The sequence below is a fragment of the Sinocyclocheilus anshuiensis genome, unplaced genomic scaffold (assembly GCF_001515605.1).
Source record: "Sinocyclocheilus anshuiensis isolate Anshui unplaced genomic scaffold, SAMN03320099.WGS_v1.1 scaffold86, whole genome shotgun sequence".
Taxonomy (NCBI): domain Eukaryota; kingdom Metazoa; phylum Chordata; class Actinopteri; order Cypriniformes; family Cyprinidae; genus Sinocyclocheilus; species Sinocyclocheilus anshuiensis.
The window spans coordinates 2227644-2239394 of NW_015547662.1; the positions used below are offsets into that span (position 1 = coordinate 2227644).

Consider the following 11751-nt stretch of genomic DNA (forward strand, 5'->3'; position numbering starts at 1 on the left):
AATCGAATCGAATCGTGAGTTGAGTGAATCGTTACATCCCTACTGATAAACTGTAAAACAAGGAGAAAGATCAGTAACTGCACGCAATGGATATACGAGTTCTCCGTTGTTTATGTGCGACTAGGCCTACAACTTGCGATGTAGATTGATTAAGCAATCTATGTGCCACAAACAGATAGCCTATTGTTTTCCTTCCAATAAATAAATAAATAAATACAAATACAAACATAAACACACCAAACTTAAATTACCCATTTCAGAGATCCTGCAATTCTTTAGTAAAGTCATTGGGTTGTAGCTGCACTTGTCACTTGTCAGGGTGATCCAAAGTCCAGCAGCAAATTCATTATGAGACACTGGAGAGCTGATAGAGACACACTCGCATCGCTGTGAGTCTCGCTGGCAGGATGGTCGCATTCATCGGTGTGTATACGTTTGGGTTCGTAGCCGCGACGGTTTGTGTTATTCTTTTGACATATATCACCTACGAGCTGCTAAAAACCTACCTGCACAACTGGAAAGAACTGAAGCCCATCCCTGGCATTGGAAACACATAGGTATCCGTTCATTGGGAACGCGCTGCAGTTAAAATCAAACGCGGGAGGTGAGAAGAGCTTTTTTTCTACTCAGCATCTTTACAACGTTTTGCCTGGTATCTGGTCAATAAATATAAAATACACGTACAACTTATACATGATACTATTTCAAAATAAATGACATTAATCAAACGAATAATTGATGAGAAAAAACATAAAGCAATGAAAGTGTACTACTAACACACTGTAACATGCTATAATTCCTTTAAAGTACATTTGTAATTGTTGTATACCTATCAATGCAGTTTTAATACATGATAATAATTGAAATAATACAGAGAGTATTGCATTTTTAAAATCAACTTTTCACACCTTAGGACAGGGGTGTCCAAATCAAGTTCCTGGAGGGCCACTATCCAGCAGAGTTTAGCTTTAACCCTAGAGATAAGCTTTACACACCTGAACCAGCTAATCAAGGTCTTCAGACTTACTAGAAACTTCCAGGCAAGTGTGTTGGAGTGAAACTCTGCAGGACAGTGGCCCTCCAGGAGCATTTTTGTTGTGTCACAACACCCCAAAATTTAAAGTTTCCCCTCACCATATTTCCTGGGACTAGGTGTCTCCTTTTTACACTGGTGAAAATTTTTTATATGCAAAAACTGGACTTACACAAACCATAGTTGAAAACAATATTGCTGAAATATATAGATTCATATGTGGCAACTATCCCCCGTCTCTATAAATTGTAACATAAAAACTTAATGTCCATGTTACTGTGAACAATGCCAGTTGCATTGGACTTAAAGTAACCCTTCAAATGCATTTAAATACAAAAGTTGAAAACTCTCTTTCAGATTTCTTTTGTCAGGTGGTTGGCTACACAAAAGAATTCTGGAATTCTCCTCTGTTTAAATTATGGATTGGACCTGTGCCATTTCTCATCTTATACCATGCTGAGACTATTGAGGTATTGTCCACTTGCATATAGACTGAAAAACATGCACACTCATCTGTTATGATCAGGGTCTTTGGCCTAGTATTAATATATTTCACAGTATGAGTGGATGTTTGAAGATCAAGATGACCTTAGTGAGTGAACTTACTGTATCTCACAGCACCACAAAGTTGAGGACTGTGCATTAAATATAAGAAAAAGATAATACATGAATGTTATCTATGTACAAATAAATACATAAGGTATTACATATTAGAAGAGCATATGTTAAAAGAGAATATACATAGAGTATTAAAATCCAATGTCATGCAAGTGTAATGCAAGTCCAATGTCCAATGAAAGTGTTAATAAAGTCCAAAGTCCAATGCAAGTATAAATAAAGCAAGATTCAGTGTTCCAAAGACATATAGTATCAACAACAGGATAAGGAAATGTTTAAGCAGACTGAAGACTTTGGTGGTGATAGTCAAGTAGTTAAAGTTCTAGATCAGAAGAATGTCTCGGGTTAGGCATGTAACCATGGTTCCCCGAGGGGACCGGTGTCTGAAGTATGTGTGAAACAATTCCAATCCCATTGGCCCACGTATCCCGTGACATCACAGGTGGGTGGCCAGAACTATAAGAGTGCACCTGCCGAATACATCACCAATTTAGTTGTCTGAAGGAGACATGAAAACAGGCAAGCCCTAAGCATGGCGAGGGGACTCAGCATCTCATTCCCTCTCGGGGAACCATGGTTACATGCGTAACCTGAGACGTTCCCCTTCTCCGAGGGAACTCACACTGTGTCCTCTAGTGGACACTTTGGGGAACGGAATGTCCACTCAGCCATGCCACGGCGCATGCCTGTTCACCTGGTGAGAGAGCACCAAAGGAAGCGACAGATATGCACTGAACCTTCCTTCAGAAAGGCGGCAAGCCACTGACGCCTGGGGCCACTAACATAACTCGTAAAAATGGGGAACCCATGCCAATCAGGAGGGACATCCCATTAATCAAGTTAAGTACACAGCTATCCTCAGAAGATTAAGTTACAATAAGCCAAAGCCGCATGCAGGGCCCAGGGAGAGACCGGACCTTCAGTCAATGTTTCGCCAACAAGCGAAACACATAAGAACAACATCAGTCCAGCCCCGAGCCCAATGTAAGCATTGTCTCTTAGAGCTCACCTGTCTCAGTGCCTAACTCCTAAAGAGAGGAGGGGCGCGAGTGGCCATGCTAGTCTTTTGATCCTGCCTATTAGGGATGTGCCCGAATCCGAATACCATGTTCGGAAAGGAAATGATGTGTACTATGGAACCCCTAAAGGGAATAAATACGAGATGGGAGGAAAAAGTATATTTCAATGCTTTCTCTCGCAATTATGTTGATGGGTAATTATACTGTATATAAATTGTGGGCATCAGGGAGCCGCTATTAATATGCAGGGCATTAAAATCGCTTTTGAATGTGGCATTCGTGATCACACATACTCTGTGTGTATACTACGGAGCGGCAGTAATTATCACACATTTTACAAGATTAGATGTTTGTCAGTGGTGCTCAGGATCTGCAAATCATTTGCCATCATTCTATCAGTCATCTCACTTTACTCTGTTTATGTGGTATGTGAAATTTTTTGTAATGTAATGTAATAGGCTAACGCTATCAAGTGGCTAATCATGTCCCTTTAGTGGCTCCGTAGAACGCGTTATTTGTTTTCCGTGCCTTTCTGAATACAGATTCACAATTAGGGCACATCCCTACTGCCTATGATCCTCAGATCGAGACAGACCAGCCCCCTCAGAGGTTTAGAGGAAGACTTGGGACGGCAGGGAATGAACTTCCCAAAAGGCAGCAGACTGCGCCTTCGCCTCCCTTAACTTCATGACAAACCCTTGCCCTCATCTAAGTCTCTGAGTAAGTCAGCTTGGTAAGCTTGTAACACAGCCATTGTGTGCAAGGCTCCACCAGCTTGACCTGCCGTCACATACACCCTGCCATCCAGACACGCCCTTAAGTGGTCTGGATGGCAGAGCAGGAGTCTTAAAAGAAGACGACTCACCCTGGGAGACAACGTTCGCGAGCATCCTCTCCACAGGGGGCATCTTTGCATATCTGCGCTCAGCAGCACCCTCAACATTATCATAATCCACATGCTAAAAAGATCCTGCCGAGCCGAACACTGTCCCACGATCTCACTAACCCCGTGTGGAGGTCGGGAAGAAAGGGGAGACTCATGGGGGAGGGGAGGTTATGACCAGCCAGAATGCGCTCGTCTAATCCACCACGGGTGAGCATCTGCCTTTCATGTAAACAAACTAAATCAAGCCTCTTAGTGACGTGCACCATTACTCCCAGCATTTCCCCGTATGTGGGACTGGAGTTAGGTTAGGAGGATTCAGTTCTCACACTATCATCGCCAACCACAACCACACCCTGACTCTCACTAGATGAGCCCAATATAGCGGAAGCTTTCAAAATGTCCATACCCTTCTCAAACTTTTCTGCAATCTCGACCTGCGAACCTCGCGATCTGAGTCTTCGCTGTGCCTCAGCAGCAGCGGGAGCCAAAGCGCGAGACACAGATGCCTGTCCCTCATCCCACGAGAAGAGGGACAAATGCGACTGTAGCTTTCTCATTGAAAATTCTCACAATGAGCGCATTCAGAGCCCTCGAGAACCGAACGCGCAAGCTCCTCACCAAGACACATAACGCATAGATCGAGTGCGTCCTCGGGTGTCAGAAACCTCGAACACGGAGGCACACAGTTTCTAAAACGGTCACTTGCCTTGGTTTCTCCATAACACCTTCACATGCACTGTCAAACAAATGGCTCCTGAAGACAACAAAAGTTGGTGGTGTGTTCGGCAGGTGCCCTCTTATACTTCTGTGCTACCACCTGTGATGTCATGGGCTACGTGGGCCAATGGGTCTGGAGTTGTTTCACGCGTGCTTCAGACACCGATCCTGCTGGTGGCATTCCCCATAGTGTCCGCTAGAGGATGCAGCACGAGTTCCCTAGAAGGGGAACCATGATTTCACTTAATTTCAGTAGCCATTGTTGGCAAGTAGATTCAAAGTGCTTACAGTAATGCAAGGAATAAAATACAGTAAAAATCTAGCTAAACATATAGGGTTAGGGTTAGTCTAATGCCACAGTCTTTAAGAAACCTAATGGTAAAAAGTGCATCAAAACTGTTGCAATATTCATACATTTTACTTTGACATTTTTTACATTGCAAATATATCAATACTCAATACATCATCTAACCCTAGTGGTCACACTCATGTGAATTCCATTTACAGTATTATGAAGTTTTACAAGTCCTCACTTTTCTGTTTTATATGTTGCTCTTGGCAAATCCTACCACTTATACAGACAGTGCTGAGTAACCCTGTTCACATGGACAAGGCCTACGCATACAAATTTCTGCACCCCTGGCTGGGAACAGGACTACTCACAAGGTAAACTCATTTAACAAATGCAACTTTTTAAATTAAATTGAAGAAAAGTCAAGCCAAAGTCTTAAATTCCCTTCTGACTTTCCTTCTGTTAGTACTGGGGATAAGTGGAGACGCAGACGTAAGATGTTGACCCCAACATTTCATTTCTCTATACTAACTGAGTTCCTGGAGGTGATGAATGAACAGGCGGAGGTGCTCATTGAGAAATTTGAGAAACAAGCTGGGAAAGGCCCTTTGAACTGCTTTAACCACATCACTCTCTGTGCCCTTGACATCATCTGTGGTTTGTGTGGTTTTCTGACTGCAATTTATCCTGTACACTTTAACATCCTTTACTGATAGTCTGATATGTGCATTTTATGGGTAGATAAGGTACAAATACAAATGTTAAAGAGAACAGCGGGTACCTTGAACAAGACACAACTTACCTTAGCGATATATAATTTCTGCCAGGAATGAAAACAAGGCTGTGAAAGATAGAGCTACAGTGTGTTCAGTGGATCGTACAACAAACCGATTGTACGAAATGTCTTTCTGAAAATAACTTTCAGTAGATGAGAATTCTGCAAAGCAGTTTTGAAAGTTGTGAGTTGTAAAAATTACGTGATTTTGGACCATTATACAGTGCATGCCATTGTAAAGACTGTACTGTAAGTTTATACCTCACAGCCCTGTTTTCAACCATATAAAATTCTAAACTAAAAGTCTATAGAAATAACTTTTGTTTGTGTGTTTATGGCGGTTTTGGTTTTTAGTGAAAGGATGGCAATGCAAACTTGATTGATGATGTGGAGCAAGTATCAAATTTTAAAACAGAATTGTTACATTTCAGAGACTGCCATGGGAAAGAAGATCTATGCACAGAGCAACCATGACTCTGAGTATGTGCACAGTGTGTACAGGCAAGTGCTTTTTACATTTATTAGTGTTAATATGGCAGGGACATTTTTAGGGTGGATGCTAGACATATATAAGGTTGTGCATCCGAGTACAAATCAATATTGGTTTGTAACTGCGCAAATGACTGTGTGTGTTTTACTGGTTTGTGAGTTAGCTTTTATTCCTAGGTGATGCTTGTTTTGATAGAGTAAAGGGCGTGCAACGGATGACTTTGTGTCTTTATAAAACAGTCTAGACTCTAGAGTCATGGTTATATTTAGTATCATGAAAGTTTCAAAATACTTCAAAATAATTCTAGCCAGAAATGATTGTGTATATATAACTAAAATGTTGTATATATAATGGAAATAAAAGCTATTGTTTTCATTTTTTTTAAAAATCCAACTTCTTAATTCAAGGTAGCATGCTATTCCTTAAAGGACAACACTTTGATCAGCCATGCTTGCTGTTTAAATGTGCTCTTAAATGACTTAAATGAAACTTGAAAATATTCCATAGTCCATTACTTTCATTTTTTAATGCTTTATTGACAACTCTCTCTCTCTCTCTCTCTCTCTCTCTCTCTCTCTCTCTCTCTCTCTCTCTCACACACACACACACACACACACACACACAAAAGATACAAAATACAACAACAGCAAAAAACACAATAAGAATAGTAATAATGGAACATTTAAAAATAAAACATAATGGAGTATTGAAGCCCAACATCACTAATCACAAAACCAGTGCAAAAGTCTCTAAGATATGTAAAAGTTCAAGGCTTTACAGACCATTAATAAATAATGAAGATGATATTTACTAACACTTGCCATTTCTTTTATTCTGATTGGTACAGGATGAGTGACATCATCACCAGGCGCCAGAGGATGCCCTGGTACTGGCCTGATTTTGTGTATAACTATTTTGGTGAAGGCAGAGAACACAACCGTAGTCTAAAGATCCTCCACTCCTTCACAGAGAGTGTGAGTGTTTATGTAATATCTGTCCACATTCATTCTGGTCAAGGGTGCATTCTGATTACCTGTGTGCTTTTTTTCTGTCATGCAGGTGATTAATGAGAGGGCGGAGTACATCACCTACGTTGAGTCTGACAGCGAATCAGATCAGGGGATGAGGAAAAGTACAGGATGAGTGACATCATCACCAGGTGCCAGAGGATGCCCTGGTACTGGCCTGATTTTGTGTATAACTATTTTGGTGAAGGCAGAGAACACAACTGTAGTCTAAAGATCCTCCACTCCTTCACAGAGAGTGTGAGTGTTTATGTAATATCTGTCCACATTCATTCTGGTCAAGGGTGCATTCTGATAACCTGTGTGCTTTTTTTCTGTCATGCAGGTGATTAATGAGAGGGCGGAGTACATCACCTATGTTGAGTCTGACAGCGAATCAGATCAGGGGATGAGGAAAAGGCGGGCTTTCTTGGACATGCTGTTGAAAGCAACAGATGAGGATGGGAAAAAGTTAACTCACAAAGATATCCAGGAGGAAGTGGACACCTTTATGTTTGAGGTATTATTACAATAACTAGTGATGGGAGGAACAAAGCTTTATGAAATGATTCACTGTTTCAAAGTGCTCAAAGGCTGGCGGCACCTGCTGGTTAAAACAATGCAACGAAAACTCATCCCAAACATGTATATCATAATCACCATAATTATGTAAAGTATCATAAATACACCTCTTTAAAACCAATTACAAATGTTTTCAGAAATACCCTTAAATATGAATGTTCTGTCAAATTTGTGTTCTTTTATTAATGTATAGTGCTTGTTTTTCTGTGTTATTAGGCAAGGCTTGGTAAACTAGGTCATTATCATCCACCTTTTCTGTATTATACACTTATTAAAATTCATTAAATTAAAAGAACCTACATAATAAAACTTAAAACCATTAGACACTTGTTCATGGGGTCACCAAATCAACGCCACCTAGCGGCGAATCACTGAAATTCTAAAATGTTTTGAAACCAATGTTCGAAACAGCATGATGCAATAAAGCCTTGTTTGCTGAAATCAAGTAACTTGCCAAGTTCGATACATCCAAATGAAATAAAAGATTTGCAAATGTTTCGAAGCTTCATGAATCAGAGTTTCGAAAGCAGCCATCACTAACAATAGCTTCATTTTAGAGTGCTGTTATATCCTAATGGCGTCATTCCAATTAGCCTTTTCCCTTCATTTTTCAGGGTCATGATACGACAGCAGCTGCCATGAACTGGGCCATACACTTGTTAGGATCCCATCCTGAAGTCCAAAAAAAGGCACAACAAGAACTATTTGAGGTTTTTAGTGTGTTAAGCCCACTTGTGGTTCATATTGTACAGTTATACACTGAGAATAAGGGTTTAAATCATTACTTTGTTGCGAGGTAAAGAGCCTGAAACAGCTTGGAACTCATTTTGATAACTTTGCAATGCATGTGTGTGTCAGGCGAGTCAGAGAGGCCTATTAACACAGAGGATCTGAAGAAACTGCGTTATCTGGAGTGTGTGATAAAGGAGTCTCTGCGGCTCTTCCCCTCTGTTCCGTTTTTTGCCCGAACCATCTGTGAGAATACACAGATCAGTGAGTTCCTTATATTAGTCTGCTTGTCACATATTCATTCATTCTTTGGGTCATGCGCACATTGAGTAATGAGGTATTTTGTTAATTTATACATTTGATCATTTATACAGTTATTTTATTTACAGTTGATTTATTTATAATTTATACAGGTAATTTATACAGCAATTTTTTTCATCCATTTTGTTCTGTTCATTCTTCAGTTTCAGCAATAATTCATACACAAATAGGTCCAAACCCATATGACCTACTGTCTTCTGTGAATGACAATAGGAGAGATTTAATAATGTGCTGATAGCTGATCACCCCCAAAAATATTTTTTTTATTATTTACTCACCCCAAATGTCATTGAAAATTCTACTGCTATGTTTTTGGAACAAACACACAGGAAATCTTTTCTATTTTTTCTTTTATTTTATTGGTTTTGATTTACGTTCCACTCAAAAAATAACAGCACACACATTTAAATCAACATTAAGGTGAATAAATAATGATGTAATTTTCACTTTTTGGTGAGCTATTCTTTTAAGAAACTGTAAAGATGGACATTTGACATAATATTTGTGTTTGTATTCAATAGATGTCTATAAAGTCCCTAAAGGAGCAAATGTCATCATAACTTATGCCCTTCACCGTGACCCACGCTTCTTCCCTGACCCTGAAGAGTTTCGTCCTGAACGTTGCCTGCCAGAGAATTGCGTCGGTCGCCATCCTTATGCCTTCATCCCATTCTCTGCCGGCCTTCGCAACTGCATCGGTGAGACCTACACACACCAACATAAACATCATACATACAAATAATGTATCATTCTACCTTTCCACAGTTTTTTTTTTAAATAACATAGTTTAATGTTTGTGTGTATTCAGGTTAGCGTTTTGCTATAATGGAGGAGAAGGTTATTCTGGCTTCTATTCTGCGCTGCTTTAACATAGTAGCATGTCAGAAAAGGGAGAATCTCTGGCCACTGGGCGAACTGGTACTGCGACCAGAGCGAGGCATCTGGATCACGTTGGAGCGCAGAAAGCACTAATATACACATAGCCAACACAGTGTCATGAGAATTTGTACAAGATGGCAGTATTGTGTAGTGCAAGATTCAAACCTAAACTTACCCATAAAGCCTAAACCATGTTTGTTCTACACTTTTGTATGATATCCACCTTATTTTGCAATGTGGAAGCAAGCTTTTTTCTTTGAATATGCAAAACTTCTGATTCATTAGACACTATAGCCTATAGGTAAATAACTGGAAGAATAACAAAATGTAGTAAATGGTACAAAAAAAGTTTTTATGATTGTGATAATAAATTAAAAGAACATGATAACAGTTTGCAATATAGAGAACTGGAAGTGAATGACACCGGAAGCCTTGCACGCTCAAGTTGTGTTAAAAATAATGTGGATACGATTATGCAATTTTGTCATGAGATTGTGTTGACACAGTTACACAATAACACATACACACAATGACTTTCAGAAGTGCAGCTATTCTGTAACTGAAAATACTACAAAATGACTGAGGGCTTTAGAAAATATACTATAAAAATTAATTAATGAGATTTATTAAAAAATGACCATGAGTAAAACTTTTTAATAATATACACTTAAATTAACTCTGGTTTGTGTGACATTAAATGTTAATAGATCATTTTTTGAGTATCAGTCAGATTAGTGTTTTTTTTTCTACGTTGTCATTTTACACATGTAAATCTAAAGACGTAGTAATATTGTAGAAACATGATTTTTACTAATTGTTAAAAATGCAGTTAAATACTAAAGCATCTTTAGTGTTTCATTCTCAGTTTTAAGGTCTCATGTTTTTATTTTGTTTATTTTTTTCTCACTCATTTTGCAACACACAAATAATTACTCAAACATGCACCATGTGGCACATATGCCATAAGCATGTACAGTGTTGGACTGCACATGAATGCTTATACCTCATTCTATAGGCAACATCAGAACATCAGAATAAATGGAGACTGTAATGACTTGTTGAAAAAGATCCTTGGCTAGATAAGACTCAAGAGGGAGAGACAAGAGTTAGGGAATTAATGTGACAGGCACATTGCAAACTACTGATAGCGATAAAAGTGTGTAATATATATACCGATAAAGGCTATTTACACTAAGTGAAAATAACATTTTCTTAGCGATAGGTGCTATTTACACTAAGTGCAAATAGCGATAGATACTATTTACACTAAGTGCAAATAGCAATGGATTTCTATTTACACTAAGTGAAAACAGCAGTATTTTTAACAATATGCTTGTCACTAAGTGCAGATAGCGATATATTCTATTTACACTATGTTAAAATAGCAGGATTTTCTGCAATTTATACTACTTATTGCAAATAGTGGCAATTATCTGCACCTCAGTATTATAAAACAATATGCAGTAATAACGTATTGAGTGCAAATTATAATTTTAATTCAAATTATTAAATGGATGCCACCTTATTGGGACAATAAAGCCCTCCTCTCCCTAACCCTACCTGATATTATTGAAAATAAATGCCTTTCCGATGTGATATGAGATTTGAAATGGGAGAAAATAAAGTTCGGTAAAAGGCGGATTCGAACTCGAGTTAATCGTACCAAAAAAACAATACAGTACGCGTTTTATCATCTCTACGCCACTGAAACTGGTGATAATTGGCCGTCTTTTATAATGTTGACCTTCCTATCACACGTTTGTGGGTGGAGCTAGTGTAAATAGCATCTGCCAACAAGGCCGGCTATTTGCACTTAGTGTAAATAGACACTAGGTTAAAAAAAAAAAACCTTTAAATTTTGTTCTCTTTCACATAAAATACTAAAATATATCCCAGTCGAGTATACAGTAAATAGAGACAGAGCGCATTTATACCACGCCCACACCGGGGAGTAAAACAATCCAACCCTCTCCATTGACCTTGTATTGCGGAAAGCTGCCTCCTTGTCATTTCTGAATTATAACAAAAACAGAACAATGCCTGAAAGCTGCTGTGTGACAAGGTGTACAGCAAACAAGCAAAAAAATCCAGAACTAAGTTTTATTTTTTTTATAAGCTACCGAACTGTAAAAGATGTGTACGGAACAATAAGACGTGACGCATCAGCAGGAAGAATGGGTTTGACACTCAGTATGATTTAGTATGAGTAAAATTTAGATTCTCAATATTTCTCCTCCTCTCAGGTTCACATAGGGTGATGAATTAATCCTTTGACATGGTTAAAAATAATAGCCTAAATGGGGGGGGGTAGCTTGTTTACTGTACACCTTGTCACATAGCAGCTTTAGACATTGTTCTGTTTTTTGTTATAAATCAGAAATGACAAGGAGGCAGCTTCCCGCAATA

At 38.9% G+C, this 11751-nt stretch overlaps 1 pseudogene; it reads left to right on the top strand.

Moving 5' to 3' along the window:
• LOC107702347 (cytochrome P450 4V2-like) overlaps nt 1-9925 on the top strand; it is a 13892-nt pseudogene extending 3967 nt beyond the window's left edge.
• The last annotated feature ends 1826 nt before the right edge of the window (nt 9926-11751 follow it).